The sequence below is a fragment of the Nyctereutes procyonoides genome, unplaced genomic scaffold (assembly GCF_905146905.1).
Source record: "Nyctereutes procyonoides isolate TBG_1078 unplaced genomic scaffold, NYPRO_anot_genome, whole genome shotgun sequence".
Lineage (NCBI taxonomy): Eukaryota > Metazoa > Chordata > Mammalia > Carnivora > Canidae > Nyctereutes > Nyctereutes procyonoides.
In genome coordinates, this window is record NW_026575082.1 from 5,016,614 (window position 1) to 5,034,986 (window position 18,373).

Sequence of the window (18,373 nt, forward strand, 5' to 3'; positions counted from 1 at the left end):
CTATATTTCCTTTTAAACCCTAAAGTTTTCTTTCTGCAAGGTTGCTTTTTTCTTTCTTCTTCCTCTTATCTTTTTTTTAGTACAGTAAGAGAGATCTAATTTCATTTTATTTTTAATACATATAGCCATCTGAGCTAGCACCATCTAAAAATTTTAGCTTAGTTTTCTGAGTAGGTAACACATTCTTATGGTTTGAAGATCAGAATAATGTTACAAAACGCATATTGAGTGATCTTGTTCTTCTCTTTACCTCAAGTACCCTCTCCTCTCCACCCTTCCATGTTGTTCTGAGTTTCTCTGTGCAAACAAAGCAAATAGGGAAAGATACTCTTATTTTCCCTTTCTTAAATGTGAATGGCGGTTTAAACGTAGGGCTTTGAGCTAACCATTTTTCCTAGATCCTCTTCCATGTGAATGTGTAGAGAGCTTTCCATCTATTAAACATCTGAGTAGTATTCTGTTTTGTGGAGCTCTCAGGGTAGGTCTTTCCAGTTACCTGGCATGGACATTTGGGAGGTCTCGAGGCCTTTTCTAGTTATTGCTGACATACAACAGTAAATGACTTTATATACACATCCTTTCATACATGATAAAATCCCAGAAGTGGGATGCCTGGGTGAAGAGGAACATGCATGTGCATCTGTGACTGTGATAAACATTGTCAATTAGCTTCACAGCCACTGGATTGTTGTATACACTGTCAGGCGTATGTGAGAGTGTCTCTTCCTCATAGCCTGTCAATAGCAGGCCGTCAAACTTGTAAACTTTTGATAGACAAGAAAGGGCCTCAAGGACATTCTTTGCATTTTCATTTCTTTATTTTCCACTTTAGATTTTTTAAAACTTGAGTTATAATGAATATTAAGCAGACAAACCTAAGCTCCACTGTTATATGGCATTTTACATATATATACGCCCATGCAACCTCCACTCAGGTAAAATATGGGGCTTTCTTACTCTCCTAGAAGGCTCTTTTATCCTGTCTGTCCTAATCCATACACTCTACCAAGATCAACCACTATTCAGATCGCTACCATCATGTTAGTTTTACCTTATTTTAAATTTTATGTAATCGGAATGGTAGAGTATATTCTCTTTTGTGTCAGATTTCTTTTACTCACATTATATCTCTGAGATACACCCATATTATTACAGGTGTCAGAAGTTTATTTATTAGACCACATTTTTTTAAACTAATCTATGTGGGTGGATATTTTGATTGTTTACAGCTAAAACAACTGTAAGTGTTAACACCAAAGTGTTTGCTTTGTTGAGTATAAACCCATATACATACATACATATAAAAGAATTGACAGGTTATAGATATAGCAAGTTTTTCAAAGTGGTTGTGGCCAGGAACTGTGAGGTCTTAAGTCTTATCGTTGTTGCAAGCCAAAACATCAGCTTGCCAAGTTTCATCCCCAAACTTACTGGGTCAGCAGTGAATGTAATTTATCAGAGTAAGCATATCTGATGAATGATGGTTACCCATTATATACAAAGGACTCTTAAAACTCAACAATAAGAAAACAAACAACCTGATTAAAAAATTGACCAGAGATCTTAACTCCTCACCAAAGAAGATATAGAGATGGTGAATAAACATATGAAATGATGCTCCACATCAAATGTCACTAGGGAAATACAAATGAACACAAAACAACAATGAGATATCACAACACACCTATTAGAATGCCCCAAATCCCAATCATGAAATGGGCAAAAGACATGAACAGAAATCTCACCAAAAAAGACATACACATGGCCAACAAGCACATGAGAAAATGCTCCGCATCCCTTGCCATCAGGGAAATACAAATCAAAACCACAATGAAATACCACCTCACTCTAGTGAGAATGGTAAAAATTAACAACACAGGAAACAAAAAATGTTGGAGAAGATGTGGAGAAAGAGGAACCCTCTTGCACTGTTGGTGGGAATGTGAACTGGTACAGCCACTCTGGAAAACTGTGTGGAGGTTCCTCAAAGAGTTAAAGATAGAGCTACCCTACGACCCAGCAATTGCACTAGTGGGTATTTACCCCCAAAGATATAGATGCCGTGAAATGCCAGGACACCTGCACCCCAACTTTCACAGTAGCAATGTCCACAATAGCCAAACTGTGAGCCTCGGTGTCCATTGAAAGATGAATGGATAAAGAAGCTGTGGTCTCTGTGTGCAATGGAATATTACTCAGCCATTAGAAATGACAAATACCCACCATTTGCTTTGATGTAGATGGACCTGGAAGGTATTATGCTGAGTGAAATAAGTCAATTGGAGAAGGACAAACATTATATGGTCTCATTCATTCAGGGAATATAAAAAATAGTGAAAGGGAATAAAGGGGAAAGGAGAGAAAAATGAGTGGGAAATACCAAAGAGGGTGACAGCACATGAGAGACACCTAACTCTGGGAAACAAACAAGCTGTAGTGGAAGGGAAGGTGGGAGGGGTTTGGGGTGACTGGGTGACAGGCACTGAGAGGGGCACTTGACGGGATGAGCACTGGGTGTTATGCTATATGTTGGCAAATCGAACTCCAATAAAAAAAGATACAAAAAAAATAGAATGCCCCAAATCCAGAGCACTAACAATGTTAAATTCTGGTAAGGAAGTGGAGCAGCAGGAACTCTCATGTATTGCTGGTGGGAATGCAAAATGGTACAGCCACTTTGGAAGATATTATGATTTTTTTTTCAGAAAAGTGAACATACTCTTACCACACAGTCCAGCAATGACACTCCTTGGTATTTATCCAAAGGAGTTGAAAAGAGTTATGTCCATATAAAAGCCTGCATGTGGATGTTTATAGCAGCTTTATTTATAATTGCCAAAACTTGGAAGCAGCCAAGATACCCTTCAGTAAGTGAGAATGGATAAGTAAATTGCATGTACTGATATTGCATTGTTATTTAGCACTAAAAAGAAATGAGCTCTCAAGCCATGTAAGGTCATGGAGAAACCTTAAGTCTGTGTTAGGTAGTGAAGGAAGTAAACCTGAAAAGGCTGCATCCTGTCTGGTTCCAACTTGTAACATTCTAAAAAAAGCCAAACCACTGAGACAAAAAAAGATGAAGGGTTGCTGGAATGAACATGAGGAGTATAGATGATGTTTAGGGCCGTGATGGGATGAACATGAGGAGTACAGATGATGTTTAGGGCCATGAAACTCCTCTGTGTGATGCCACAATTATGGGGGCACATCATTATACATGGGATTTGTCCAAATCCATGGGATAGACACAACCCTAAAGTAAACTACAGACCCTGTCATACACTTGGGTGATTGTGTTGTGTTGATGTAATTTCACCAGCTTTAAGAAGTGTACCACTCCAATGGGAGGTGTTGATAATATGGGGGCAGAGGGTGTATGGGAAAATCTCTGTACCTTTTATTGACCTCAGTGTTTTCCATTAAAGTGTGTCACTGGTCCTGGGTCATAAATGCTACAGGTAAGCAAGATACTCAGTATCCTCCATAGTGCATGGCTCTTTAGAGATAATGGTCGCAAAATTTGAACACGTTTCTGATGAGCTTTCAGGATTGTCTAAATACAGTTTTAAAAATTAAGAAAGTGATTTGATTGTCGGTAATTTTGTAAAATGTAAAATCTTTAAACGGTTCTATTAAATATAAAGGTCTGCTGAAAAAATTGGTGTTGTTTAAGAAATGGATGGTTAAAATTTTCCCCTGTCTGATATCAGATGTTCTATAAAGCTCTATAAAGATGACGAGACTGGGAAAGAACTAGAATCATTGGTGCCTGGGTACAGGTATATGGGTGTATTTATTTTGAGAAGTTCCTCTGTCCTTGGCCCAAAGCCATTTCTTCCAAGTAAGCTCAAGCACTCAGAGGGGACATGGCAAGAAATAGTTTCTGTAAAATAGGTTGGAAGAATCAAGAAGGGGTGTTTTTGTTTTTGTTTTGTTTTGTTTTGTTTTTAATTTAAATGGCTTGGCCCACAACAACATCAAAATAAACTATGGAGTTTTAACTGCTTTTACTTTCATCCTTTTACGCTATGCTACTGATCTTGAGCTTTCACTGTATCAGGAGTGGAAATAATCTGTAATTTTTTATTCCGTGTAATGAGAACTGTTAACCGTTCCCTGACATCTCAAGCCATCTGAGGTCCAAGGGTGAGGTCAGTTTACTCTCCATCTCCTGCTTACTGTGAATAAATAATGAACAATAAAAACCACCCAGTGTTAGAACAGAAAGTGCTGGCCTATATTTGTCTTGTTGGTACTTGCAATGAGAATTGCTGTCCTCATTTTCACTAGACATATATGCCAGTTTACCAGTCATAGTGCAAGTTTAATGGCATTTTTGTGGCCCATTTTCTATGAAGTTTGTTTAAATTTATTATCTCTATAAGAAAGCTCATTTTTTTGCATTGCCTTTGTATATATAGCCTTTCCCATGGATTTTATTACAAATTAAATCCTTCCAATTAGGATATAGTTTTGATTATTACTTGGGGTGTACACTGGCACAGGAGAAGCAAAATGAATAGCAAAAAGAAACTTCATTTTATTTAAATAGGCATCAGGAATCTTTGCTGAAGAAAGTTCAGATGGCAAAGGGATCAAAAAATAGGAACAAAAAACCCCACATTTCTTCTCTTAAACTTTTTATGTCTACAGTAACTTGCAACCTGCTAGGCAGATTCTTTTCTGTGCTCTTTCTATGTCTAAATTGCCTTCTTTGCAAAAAGTTAAATGCTAAAAAAGTAAATACTGGATTTTTTTTGGAGAAATTTACATTTCTAAAATTTACAAATATCAAAAACTTACTCTCTTTAAAAACTGCTATTCTGATCATAATGCATTTGAGAAATAAGAAATGTGAGCTTTTGTTATTAACATACACAAATTATAGTATTTATGAAATTTTTTTGTATAATGTATTTTCTTTTTACTATCTGCTATTTTAAGCATATATTAACAAATCAAATAGAGTTTACATAATATTCTGAGAATGATCTATTATTTCATATATCACAAAGCCATAGAAATTCCAAACATGAATATTATTTAGTCTTTATATAATTTGGAATTTAAAAACTCACCTTTATCTTAAAGCTTATAAAATATAGAAGTGAATGAACGAATGGCATAGAATCTTATCCTCTCAAGGTCACTTATTAGATAGAATTAGGAATAGCTAAAGCAGTCCTTAAATATTGTATGTTCCTAGTAGTCTTTTAAAGTAGAAATGCTGGATGCTACTATCCTCATCATCCTCTCAAACTACTAAGAGTGTGTTGAGCACATGATATGAGGCCTATCTTACATGCAGGAGCACAGAATGGTGCAAGATAAACTTTCTAATTGTAATGATAATAATCCAACAGTTATGAGTACCACTGGCTGGCAGTAGAGGGAGGATAGCAGGTAGAAGGCTCAGGCACAAGCTTGAGAGGGTCTCCAAATTTCAGCAATCAAGATAAAGATATTCACTTCCCTCAATCTAATTCCCACCCTGCTGAGTACTTACTATATGCAAGGTCTTTCACTAAGAACTTTATTTGCAATTTTTCTATAATTATTGTAATAATTTCTTAGGCAGGTTCCAACCCCAACTCCATTTTAATGGTGGAGTCACTTATGACCAAGTTCACACAGCAATTGATAAAAGTAAAATGGAAATCCAGGTTTTATATCATGAACAGACTTTTTTTTTTTTTTTTTTTTTTGCCTTTGAGAAGTTTAATGTCTTTCTAGCATAGGCAGAGATGGAGTTGTAGCTGCAAGAGAGGCCAATAAAGGTAAATCTACTTGGATGGATAAATGGATAACATAAGGCAATATTATACAGCTTTAAAAAAGAAAGGAAATCCTGCCATTTGTGACAGTGTGGATGAACCTGAAGGACATTGTGCTAAGTGACATAAGCCAGGCATAGAAAGAGAAATGCTACACAGCATCACTTATATGCGGGATCTGAAAAAGTTGAATTCACAGAAGCAGAAGGGAGGTAGACAGGGGCTGGTGTGGGGGTGGGGAGTGGGGACGATGAAGAGATGCTGGTCCAAGGGTAGCAAGTCTCAGTTTTTCAGGATAAGTAAGTTCTGCAGATTGCATATATGACATGATGACTATAGTTAATGACACTGTATTACATACTTGAAATTTGCTGAGAGTCATCGTCAGCATTTTCACCATTAAACCAAAACAAACAGGAAGGAGAATGGGAGCTGTGTGAGACAATGGATATGTTCATTAGCTGATTGCAGGAATTATTGCACAAGGTGGAGATACATCAAAGCATCGAGTTGTATACCTTAAATATATAGAATTCCCATTTGTCATTTGTACTAAATAAAGCTGCAAAAAAAGGTCCTTTTGCTTCACCTCTCTAATAAGGCTATGCATTCACTTTTAAGGATGGAGTCCCATATATTTTCATGTTATTCATGTATATCTGACCACTCTCACCTGGGGGCTTTTGGCAAATTTTCTCTTTTTTTTTCTGTTAAAAATCACCCCTCTCTCTTTTCCGTAGGTCTCTCATAAAATTTCCACCTTCTTAAAGCTTTGAATGAGTTTACATGGTGTGTCTTCTATTTCCCTGTCCAGGCTGCAGGCTTAAAGTAAAGGCGTTCAGAGATTTGAAAACAGGGTTCTAGTTGATTACTTCTTTCCATCAATCTTGAGGATGCTTGTCAAAGTAAAGCTTTGAAAGAAAGGTTGTTTTGCAGAAGAAAAACTGAATACTTAAATGAACACAGAGCAAAAAGAACTTTTGTATTTTACTTCTGTGCAATTGCTACATTTGAACACTATTATTGACTGGGTTTTTTTTTTCCCCCTTTGAGGGAACATTGTGATGAATTGAATGATTAAAGAAAACCTTTTCAGTTTGTGCTGTTCGTTCCCAATAATGTGAATCAAAATTACACTCTGTAATAACAAGGCTTAAAGGAATGGATTCTGTCTTGGCAAGTTTTAGACTTCTTCCTCATTTTTCCTAAGGAAAAATCCACCTAATGACTCTGAAATAATAAAGGCAAAAGACAGAAGAAAACAATAGAGATAATGCTTGGTTCCTCCTTCACCTTACATGCAAAGCCTCCTGCTGGCAGGTGTTATCATCCCTACTTTGTTGATGAAAAAATTAGTCTCAAAGGCACAAATGAGCCTCATACATCAATTTTCCTTTAAGTGATTTATCTTTCTTCTCAAGTATAACAAAATCATAGAAAAAAACTGCTTGAAATTACCCCTATCCTCAAAATGCTAGATTTATTCAACAAACATTTACTGAGAATCCTCTGTTCTGAGTGGAGACAACTCATAGACAACCTCAGAGGAAGCATGGTGCAAGAGGGCAAAGCTGTCACCAAGTGGTGTCAGGCCAGTTTACTGCATGCCAGGCAGTTCCACACCTGCCCCTTTTACAGCTGAGCATCACAGATGATCAGGATCGATGATACTCTCTGCTACTGTGTTCAGACACTTCCAAATTTGGCTAAGAAAGGATTTCTTTCCTAGACACTGAACCAATGAACTGTAGTTTTTTTTTTTTTTTTTGCTATATTGTCAAATTTGGGCAATGTGGGGCAGATGAAAGATAAGTTTTGGCCCCATTTCTTAATGAGTCTTCTCAGGGAACTTTGAAAACTTGCTTGCATCTCAAAAGCCAAATCTGATAATGATAGTGTCTGTGTTCTCCATGGCCTGTGGATTATAATGGGAATGAAATAAGATAAATGTATACAAAGTGTAATATAAAATTGGGTTCCACTCTTGGTGGGCGTCAAGCCAAAAGACACAATCCAAGAGTAGGAAAGGAAGAATTTCACTTACAACACGTAAGAGGAATGCTGGGGATATTTCCCAAAGCAGCATCTCCCAGAACAACAAAATTGGGGAAGTTTTTGTCGTTGTTTTAAAGATTTATTTATTTATTGAGAAAGAGCAGAGGGAGGGGGAGGGGCAGAGGGAGAAGGAGCAAGAGAGAATCTCAAGCAGACTCCCCAATGAGCACAAAACCAGACTGATGCAGGGCTCCATCCTAGGGCTCTGAGATCATGACCTGAGTTGAAATCAAGAACTGGATACTTAACCTACTGAGCTCCACAGGTGCTCCTTAGATTGGGAAAGTTTTAAGCTAAGGTGCTTGTGTATTCACAAAGGGACTTGCAGTGGAGAGTTCATTATAGAATTGAGGCAAAATTCATCCTAACTTGACAGAGTTTAGGTCCTGGATGATTGAAGTCAGGAGGGCCAGAAGGGGCAGCATCATGAATTCTCTGGCTCCAATTAGTCCACTGTTCAAGTGCTCAAAGGTGTTTATGTCTCCCCAAAATGACTCAAGAATGTGCCTTAGGTCAACTTTTACTTCTGAAGCAGCACTGGGAGTGTTGCCACTGATTTACAGTCCCAGATATGGTTAGGCCATTGTCCAGGCCTGGTAGAGACTGTGAGTTTTGGCATTCCCTTTGTTCCTTCAAAATCCTTAACTCCTGAGGCTTTTGCATTCCTTTCTGATTTAGTCCTCTTCTTCCTGGTACAGAGAGGGAGACACCCTTACAGAAATTTCCCATGTAAATGTACCTTTTCCTCACAAATGGGCAGTGTCTACAGCCTTTCAAAAATAGTCAGCCTGAAATAATCAATATGCTAGAAATATATTTTGGGGCAAGATGTTTGTCTCCTCTTCAAAGGTTTATACATTTCTATAAACAGGTATCTTTTAAGTTTGAGAAAAGTCTTATATACTACTTATATACTGTATACTTACATTACTATTTATATAAGTGTACACACAAATGTAGATATATGATATGTAGATATATACATGTTTTATTAATATGTGTAATATTGTGATTTATAAGAAATATATACATATTTGGTCATTCAGATGAGCAAAATATATTTCTTATATGTATTTGTTTTTCCTTCATAGTTACTAGTTCATAGCTTCCAAAGCTCTTGCGACAGTCTGAGCCACAAGAGCAATGGGAACGCCTTTTGATATAGTATTTGGTCTTTTTTCTTCAGTTCCTGAAATTCCTCCAGAGTCATAAAGGTAAAATGAGTGTCTTGTTATTCATAACAAGCTCCTTTCCTCCACACCTGGGTTTTTGTTAATGTTATGTTAACTTTTGGAAAGCACAGAAGTATGGGGACTGGTTGCTAAGGGAACAACCATGAAGGGAGGGGTGGAAATTTCAGTCCCACCCCCTGGCCTCCAAGAAGCAGGGAGGGGCTGAAGATTGAATTGGTCACCAAGGGCCAATGACTTAACCCGTCATGCCCATTTAATGAAGCCTCTGTAAAATTCCAAGAAAACAGGGTTCAGAGAGCTCCTGGGTTGGTGAGCACGTGTTGGTGCTAGAAGAGAGGTGCACCTGGAGCGGGTGGATGAAACTGGAGGTTCTTTCCCTGTATCTTGCCCTATGCATGTTTCCATCCGTGTTCCTGAGTTGTATCTTTTTACAATAAAGATACAAATTTATGTACTGGTAATTCAGTAAGTAAAATATTCCTCTGAGTTCTGTGAGCTACTCTAGCCAATTCATCAAAGTGGAGGAGGGGGCCAAACCTCTGATTTTATAGCCAGTCAGTCAGAAGTACAGGTCACAGTCTGGACTTGCAACTGACATCTGAACAGGGTTGGAAGGGCAGTCTTGTAGGTCTGAGCCCTTAATCTGTGGGATTGGACGCTATCTTGGGGTAGATGGTGTCAGAATTGAGTTAATTTGTAGGACATCCAGCTGGTGTCACAGACAATTGTTGGTGTGCAGGAACCCTCTCTCCTACATTGGAAACTGATGATCAGAACACCTTTCAATAAGTATATAGTACAAGAATGTGTATATATGTATATATATATAAAATATTTGTATGTACTTATATATAATACTATACCACATACTCATATACAGAAGTAAATAATATACTATACTCATATATCTATATACTTACACTGTATATAATACCACTTATATAGGATAATTAAATGGATGGATTTTGATATTAATTAATTAATCTTTAGTCTAGGATTTTATATAGCAAGCTGTTCTCATAGAAACATCATTTAAACCATTTTCTCCATAGATCTTGAAGACCTAACTCAAAGCTTTTCCAAAATTTAATGTATCCAGTAATATCATTTCTCCTCTCTCTTTATAATATTTGCTCTTCAGGGTCCTCCGGAAAATGTCATAAGAGAATTTTTACCTTCTCTATTTTCTGTCTTTCATTTCATTGATTCTCTCTCTAAAATCAAATAAGTGCATAATGATATCAGAAGGATGCAATCTTTTCAGCTTTTACAGCTAATATAATGGTATTTTTTAGAAGATGCCTTGATGCCCATTTCAGAGCATTCACATCTTTTTCCGAAAGCAAGTTCTTAAATACTGCTCCTAGGTTGTTTGTGAGTTTCGTGGACACATAATTTTAGAGTTAAAAGAAAGGAACTGCCATTGATGAGCATAGATAAAAGGCTTATGTGACCACTGGATGGTCACAGCCTGGACCCTGGGCACTGTGATGTGGCACAGTGGCATATGTAAGACACTCCTTTTCATTTTTCTTTATTCTTGTCGTCATTATTATGTCACTCTGTTAAATGAAAGTAAATTTAGGGAGGGAGGTCAGGGTAAAGTAAGCAAGGAGTAGAGGCCGAGAGGCCGAATTGCACTCTGCAGCCAGGAGATTGGGTTTGCCCCCATTCGCTGCATGGGCACAGCCAAGTTACGTGACAGCCTCAGCTTCTAAATTGGTGATAAGAATGGTACCAACCACCCAGGAAATTAGTGAGTGCTTATATGTTTACAGTGCCTAGAGCAGTGCCTGGCACCTAGTGAACATCCTATAAGTACTAGTTATTGCTATTGTTTTTATTTCTGTATCTAAAGGAACTATAATGAATACCTTAAAGGGAGAATTAAATGCATTGCAAATAAAAACTCAGTTTTCGTTCTAACCAGTGCCGGCAGAGACAGGAGTACAGTGTGGGAGACAGGAGGTTCTGTTCTCTCTGTTGTCTTGCAGACAGAGAACCTCAGTACGAAAACAGTCATACTGATTGTCAACAGCATCCTCCAAGGAAGGACATAATAATGTTAGGTTGACATTGTCTTGACCCTCTGGTTGAGACCTAATAAGCATCCGGATCTATTTCAATTCAATCCTTAGGCTATCGATTCTAAGGACTGGTTTGGAAAACAAAACCCACCTCATAAAGAACCGAGTACGTATAATATTTATCGAAGGGAGAAGCAATGATGGGCCCCAGAACTCACATCTGTGAACTCTAAATCTGCTAAGATTACATAAAACAATTGCCCCTGGGATCCCTGAGTGGCGCAGCGGTTTGGCGCCTGCCTTTGGCCCAGGGCGCGATCCTGGAGACCCGGGATCGAATCCCACATCGGGCTCCCGGTACATGGAGCCTGCTTCTCCCTCTGCCTATGTCTCTGCCTCTCTCTCTTTCTCTCTCTGTGACTATCATAAATAAATAAAAATTAAAAAAAAATGAAAAAAAAAAAAAAACAATTGCCCCTAACACGGATTGTTCTAGGGGATATGCAGGGAATGTGACCTTTCAAAAGACACAGTTAAGTGAAAAGCTCTATTGAACCAAGGGAAACATGTACTTCTCACATTATTAGAGAAATAAAATCTTTTTCATCCCCTAAAGAAAACCCCATGACTGTGAGGGAAGAGAATTCCCTTGCAGGGACTGAGGAGGTTTGCTTAGTGAGCATGGGGGTAAAATGTGCTCATCCAGAATGACCATGGATGAACCCCACACTATTATGTGGTCATATAACTTACTGTTTACTGGGGGTCATTTTTGAGCATAAAGGGGCACTAATAATGGCTGTTCCAGGACCAGTGCTATAAACTGGGACACTGCAGACAAAGCAGAGGGAATCTGTATGTTAACAGAGAAGTCTAGTGTGGCAAATGCTGGGCAAAATGCCACTTAACTATTAAATACCTGGACTCAGTCCTGATGAATCCCAGGTGCCAGAATCTTCCAGAACCAGGGGTGGGCATAGGGGTACTCTTTGTTCTACTAAGTAACTAGTTGGAGGAGAAGCAACTACATAAACAGGATGCAGTTTCTGGTTTCGTCTCTGGTGATTTCTCTTTCTGCAGATGACTCATTTGAGTGTGGGAGTCTGTGAAACTGTATTGAGTAGTAATAGGAGAGTATTAAGTTTATGTAGCTTACTGGATTACTGTAAAAACCAGCGGTATGATTGTAGAGAGCATATAGAGTGAGTTTTAATTCCTTAATTATCTTCGTTTATTGAACAGCCTTGGGCATTGATCAAGTACTTCCCCAACTTTCTCAGAATTGTCCCTGTGTTCTTCCTTCTCAAAATTGTGGGAAATAGCAGTAAAAGTGTTTTGTACTTAGAAGGGAAAGACAAAAATATACAACTCAGAGGGGAAGATTTTTTTCAGCCAGATCTCTCTTTTTTTTTAAAGATTTTATTTATTTATTCATGAGAGACACACACACACACACAGACAGAGACAGAGACACAGGCAGAGGGAGAAGCAGGCTCCATGCAGGGAGCCTGATGCAGGACTCGATTCGGGGTCCCCAGGATCACACCCCAGGCCAAAGGCTGCGCTAAACCACTGAGCCACCAGGGCTGCCCTCCGCCAGATCTTCATATAATGAATGGGAGAGGATTGAGGGGGGGCAAAGGGTGTTAAGAATCTTCATGCAGTTGAATTTTCATTTCATGCATCATAGTGTCCTCGGATCCAGAATGGGCAAGTATTGAATACATTTTGCTTGTGTCCATTTTGCTGCTCTTGAAGGCAGGCTCGGGCTCATTATTTTACTTATTATGACATTAAAAGGTACAGTTCTTTCTATGCTCTCAAGGAGTCAAAGCTTTCATTTCCGTTAGGATGGAGCTAATTATTTTGGAAATTTTTCATTCCAATTATTTTTAAAAAAGGTTGATCCTATAGGGCTTGCAACATGTGGCTTAAGGAATAAAAAGCAAAATGAGAAGTGAGTTGCAATCCAAGCCAGGAAAAGAGCTTTGCCTTTCTAGCCAAGTATCTGATATGTCACAAGCATTTCATAAATAATACTATTATTATTATTACTGGGATTATTGTTTTCAGTTGTTTTAACTATCTCAGTAGGTCCCATGGCTGTCTGTATGTGAATAATTCCAAATTTATTTCTCTGGTCCTGATTTCTCCAAGCTCCAAACTTGTATAGCAAACTGTTCACTTGACATCTCATGCACATGTTTGAAAAAATGTCTCACACTTGATAGAACCACAACAGACTCTGGATTTTCATCTCTTAACTGTCCCTTCTCAGGTCTTCATCCCTTCATTCATTTTCTTCCTGAAATATTTACTGAGCGCCTACTATGTGCCACACACTGATGTGGATGCTGTGGATGTAGCTGTGATCTAGGCAGACAAAAACATTGGCCTTACTGGAGTTTGCTTATTAATGCAGGAAATGATCACAGAGATGGATAAATACACACTGTAATGCGAAAGAGTAATAATTATTCTGAAGAAAAATAAAACTGTATTGAATTTCTTAGAACAGAGTCTATGTAAGCATTTGACCTTATAATGTAGAAATCTCTCTTTCTTAAATTCTCCAATAATGCAGAGCAAAACTAATCCAAAGTCTTTATTTTATTTTTTAAGATTTTATTTTTTTATTCATGAGAGATACACAGAGAGGCAGAGACACAGGCAGAGGGAGAAGCAGGCTCCTCTCAGGGAGCCTGATGTGGGTCTCGCTCCCAGAACTCCGGGATCACGCCCTTGAGTGGAAGGCAGACACTCAACCACTGAGCCACCCAGGCCTCCTGCAAAGTCCTTATGGTTTTATAAAATTTGGCCTCTAGCTTTATCTCACTTTATGGTTCCCTGTGCTCACTATGTTCAAGTCACACTTTCTTCACCCTATTCCCTGATTTTTCCAAACTTTTTCACACCTCCCCCTTCCTCAGGGCTCCTCTGCCCACAGTAATGCTCTGCACCCTTTTCCCAAGGTTGCTTGCTTTTGTTCTTCAGGTCTTAGCTCCAATGCCACCTGCAGAGAGAAGCATTCCTGACACCCTGGCTAAATTCACCCACCCCCCATCACTCTGAAATGCTTCAAAGCACTTGCCTTCTTGTTTACTGGTATATGAAATGCTTCCTCCCCCAGGATGTCGGGGCATGAACCCCCAGACCTCTGTGTTTCTTCAGGGCTGTATCATCACTGATTGGAAGAGTCTGATGCAGAGCAGGGGATCAGCAAATATGCGTTACCTGAACGAATATACTGTGCCTTTGAAAGTTTGGGGTGAAACTTGAAAAAGTAAAAACTCAAGTCCCTTCTAAGGCCCAACCTAGAGGACTATTATTATTGCTCATTTATTGGAAAACATTGATGAGTTCACAACTCATTGCAGTAGCATATTGTCAAAATTTATGGTGAGGTTGAAGTCAGGGAAGGCACTGCAGCCGTCTTTGGGAATGACATTGATGGGTTACGACATGGCTACTTGTGTGTCATCTCACAGGCTTGGCACCTGGAGCCCCACAGTGTGAAATGCTGAGCAGGAGCAAGTCCTAATTTGCTGGTTGTGTTGCATTGTCAAAAGCAGACAGTGTGCAAGCACATGTCTTTAGTACATTGGGTTATTTTCTTTTCGGATGAAAATACGAAAAGACAGGTTAGATATCAGATCATATGAGAAAGGAAAGAGGGAAAAAAACAATTCCTCAGAAAAAACTTTTTGGATAAAGCTCTTTGTGAAGAAAATAATTGTACCATTGTCAGATAAGTGCCACTGGTTGTCTCCACAAACGTGTTTTAGGTGTTAATTTCAATTTTTAAAGGTACTAGAAATGTCTGTGCCCCCAAATCTACGTTATCAACAAATCCAACAACATAGTAGAGGGCTGTGGTGTCTACATCGAATACGATGATCCTTCAGAGTTTTAGCCTCTCAAAGCCATGGGAACATTGTTTAGGTCTTTGTGAGACAATTCCTTTCATGGATCTGCTCTCTAAATCAGCCTGGAGTTGGCTTTTACAGGCCGCACATCCCCGGCTGGCGCAACTGTAAGTGGCCTTATGATATGTACAGGTTCAGGGAAGCCCAGGGTTTTCTCCACTTGAAAACTCATGTCCTGAGTTCCCAGGGTTTGTGTTGCTTTGGGCGCCCACCATGGGTGTATTGATGCACCATGTGGCCTGCCTTGTGGGGAAGCCTGGCTTTGTATCTGGGCTCCAAGCATCTTGCCAGAACATTCTGTGCCTAGGAGTGAAGACATGAGGAAGAGCCAGAGTGAACGCTAATATCTTCTGATGTAGGTGAGACCTCTTTTGTTCTTCTAAGTTCTGCTTCACGTCCCATGAGGTTTCCTGGATTCCTTGCCTGTGGGATAACTAGACTCATCTCTATTAACCCGCAGCCTCTCCCTGGGCCACAGTTCAAGCTCTGTTGTTTGGAATGCCTTCCAAGACCGCCATCCTCACAGGAAACCTTTGGCACTGTGGATCATTTGTCTTGAACTTTCAGGCAAAAGGGACACCTTCCCTCTTTCCCTGTTGGCAATTCTCCTGTTTATATAGTTTGGATATTTTTTTTACCCCTACTTTGTGAGAGCTGCTACCAAGATCTTCTTGCCCCACAGGCTAGCTTTGGTCTAAGGTCAACTAGACCCCTTGAGTGGAAACATCTCATCCATCCAGCAGCACCTGTGGCCCTGTGAAACCTCTGGACCCCAGAGCATACCCCTTCTCAACCCCCACTGCCTCATTGCCGTAATTACCTCTTTCCTTGATAAGTAACACCTGATTTCAATGGGCATATATTCCAATTAAACTAGGTCTCACTGGGTCTTGAATATAACTTGCATTTGGACTGTTAGGTGGAGGTTTGGTCAATCACTGTGCTTTACCTTTAGGTCCTGTGATATCCCGTCTCCCATCAAGGGCTGGCCTATCACTGCTCAGATGATCCTCATTTATGTCTGATTTAATTGGCTTTAACTGGAAAAGAATTGCAACTATTGCTGAATCTCCGGCACCTAAAAGGCACATGGTATTGTTCGGTAAGTGCTTGTTGTCCATTAGATTGATTTTGTCTCCCTCACTTCTACTTCACAAGGCTTGGCTTATTCTCTGCTCTAGGCTTTGCATTTTTACTAATCTCTAGCCACGACTCCCATACGATCCTTGTCTTACTCCTGTACTGTCTTCTCTGGCTCTGACTTCAGCAGCTACAATCTGCTGCCACCTTCTTCCGGGTGCTCACAATAAAATTAGATTTCGTGTAATTTGATTAATTTATTTGATCTAATCTAGAGTGCTAAACCAGATGCTAGTAGGAAGTTCAGGCTTACTGATGTGAACCCAATTCTCCTTTTTGAGATTAAAATACATATGATAGCCAGACACTTTTCACTATCAGGTAAAAATGAAAAAGAAGTCCACCTTCTTTAAATAATTAGAATGTAAAATGGTAAAATTTCAGAAGCATTAAGACTTTACTAATAAATGTTTAATATTCTTTTATAACTCACTCATTCTCTGTAGATGAACATTGGTGGAGATCATGACTTTAAATATAGACAAGATAGGAGGGTTGTAAATCTAAAAATCCAAAATGGGCTGAACACTGAAGAATATTATAAATTGATTAATACATTTTTATTATAATTAAAAGAAAGTGCCTAATACGTAATGACTAATTTCTATTAAAGAAAATTTTAACATGGACATTAAGCTTCATTATAAGTTTCTAAATAATAATCTACTTCTACCAATTTTTAAATTTAAATCCCAGAATCCTAGAACTATAAATTTGCTAAATAAGATTTACATGCTTGGAAATTGCATTAAAATTTTGAAGGTCTAAATGGTTAAAAATGGCTTAAAATGGGATAAACAAAACATTCTTCACAATCTATGATTTGTTGGGGTGCCGGGGTGACTCAGTTAGTAAAGCATCTGCCTTGGCTCAGATCATGATTTCAGGGTCCTGGGATCGAGTTCTATATTGGGCTCCCTGCTAAGCAGAGAGCCTATTTCTCTCTCTCCCTCTGCCTAACACTCCCCCTGCTTGTGCTCTCTCTCTCTGTCAAATAAATAAATAAAATCTTTAAAAAAAGAATCTATGATTTGTTGAAGAGACATTCTTAAAACTAGATGGAGCCACAGATTTACATGTCTTGTAGGGGTCTGGCAAGGACATAAACTGGTACCTAATTCTAGGCCACCAGTGTTCAATATTGGGCCCTGGGGACTGGTAAGGACTACAGGAGACTGCAAAATGAATAATTTGCCTAAGAGCTTCCAAATAAGTAAATTACAAAACAAACACCTGTGGTTCTGGCTAAACAAACATATATGAAAGAGGGAGCAGACAAGCAGGTCACCAGATTGCAAAAACTGCAAAAACTTCAAAAATGTGATCAGATTCTTGAATCGCAACTAGTACACATTTAAAAGGTAAATATGTAAGACATGTAAGACAAATTCTATCTAAAGCAATATCTTAAATATTGAAGTTGACATGATAATCAGATGATCACTGCATATCATTGTTCCCTTGATAAGTAGCTAAGAGTAGACATCTGATCATGTGCACGATCATGAAACCCAGTCTAATTCTGCAGACTATGTCAGGTGCCCTATTCCTGAAGCAAGGCTCAGTACAGGCATCCTCAGTGTGTGAACAGGTCCTGACCCACGAGCTGGGTGAGGGGATTTCTCACTCTGTAAGCCTCGCACTACATCAAGGGAGCGTGCATATTCTCAGGGAAAGACACTCTCTGATCTTCCCTGCACCTTCTTCCCCTGGCCCTTCCTAAGGAGTAGGATTCTGGGGAAAGCATTTAACTCTGATTTTATGCATATTAGCAGATTATCAATATTTGTAGGAATAGTGAGGATATTTACTTTTATTTGCTTAGCAAACAGAAATGTTAGTTTTGTAGAGCTGAAGAGTAACTTGAAAATGTGTTTGTGTGTACACACACATATAGAGAAAGTGAGGGAGAAAGGTTGATTTGAACTTAATGTTACTATTTGCCTAGGATAGAAATATTAAATTTCAGAGAAAATTTGGTGGGAAGCAAAAATAATCTAAAAAAATCTTATAAAATACTTGCTGTGTAAATAAATAATTTACTACTAACACCAGGTTTCATGTGATCAGAGTTTTCTCCAGGGTCTCTCAAAGCGTAATAGCTCTTTAAGTGTTGGGCAAATAATTCATTACAAATACACCTTTTCCTGTTAAAAAATAAATAAGCATCCATTTATTGCCTCCATCTTCCAGAGTTAGTTACAAGAAAATTTGGCTGAATATCAGAGCAACACTCAAATTGTTAAAGGGTAATATGG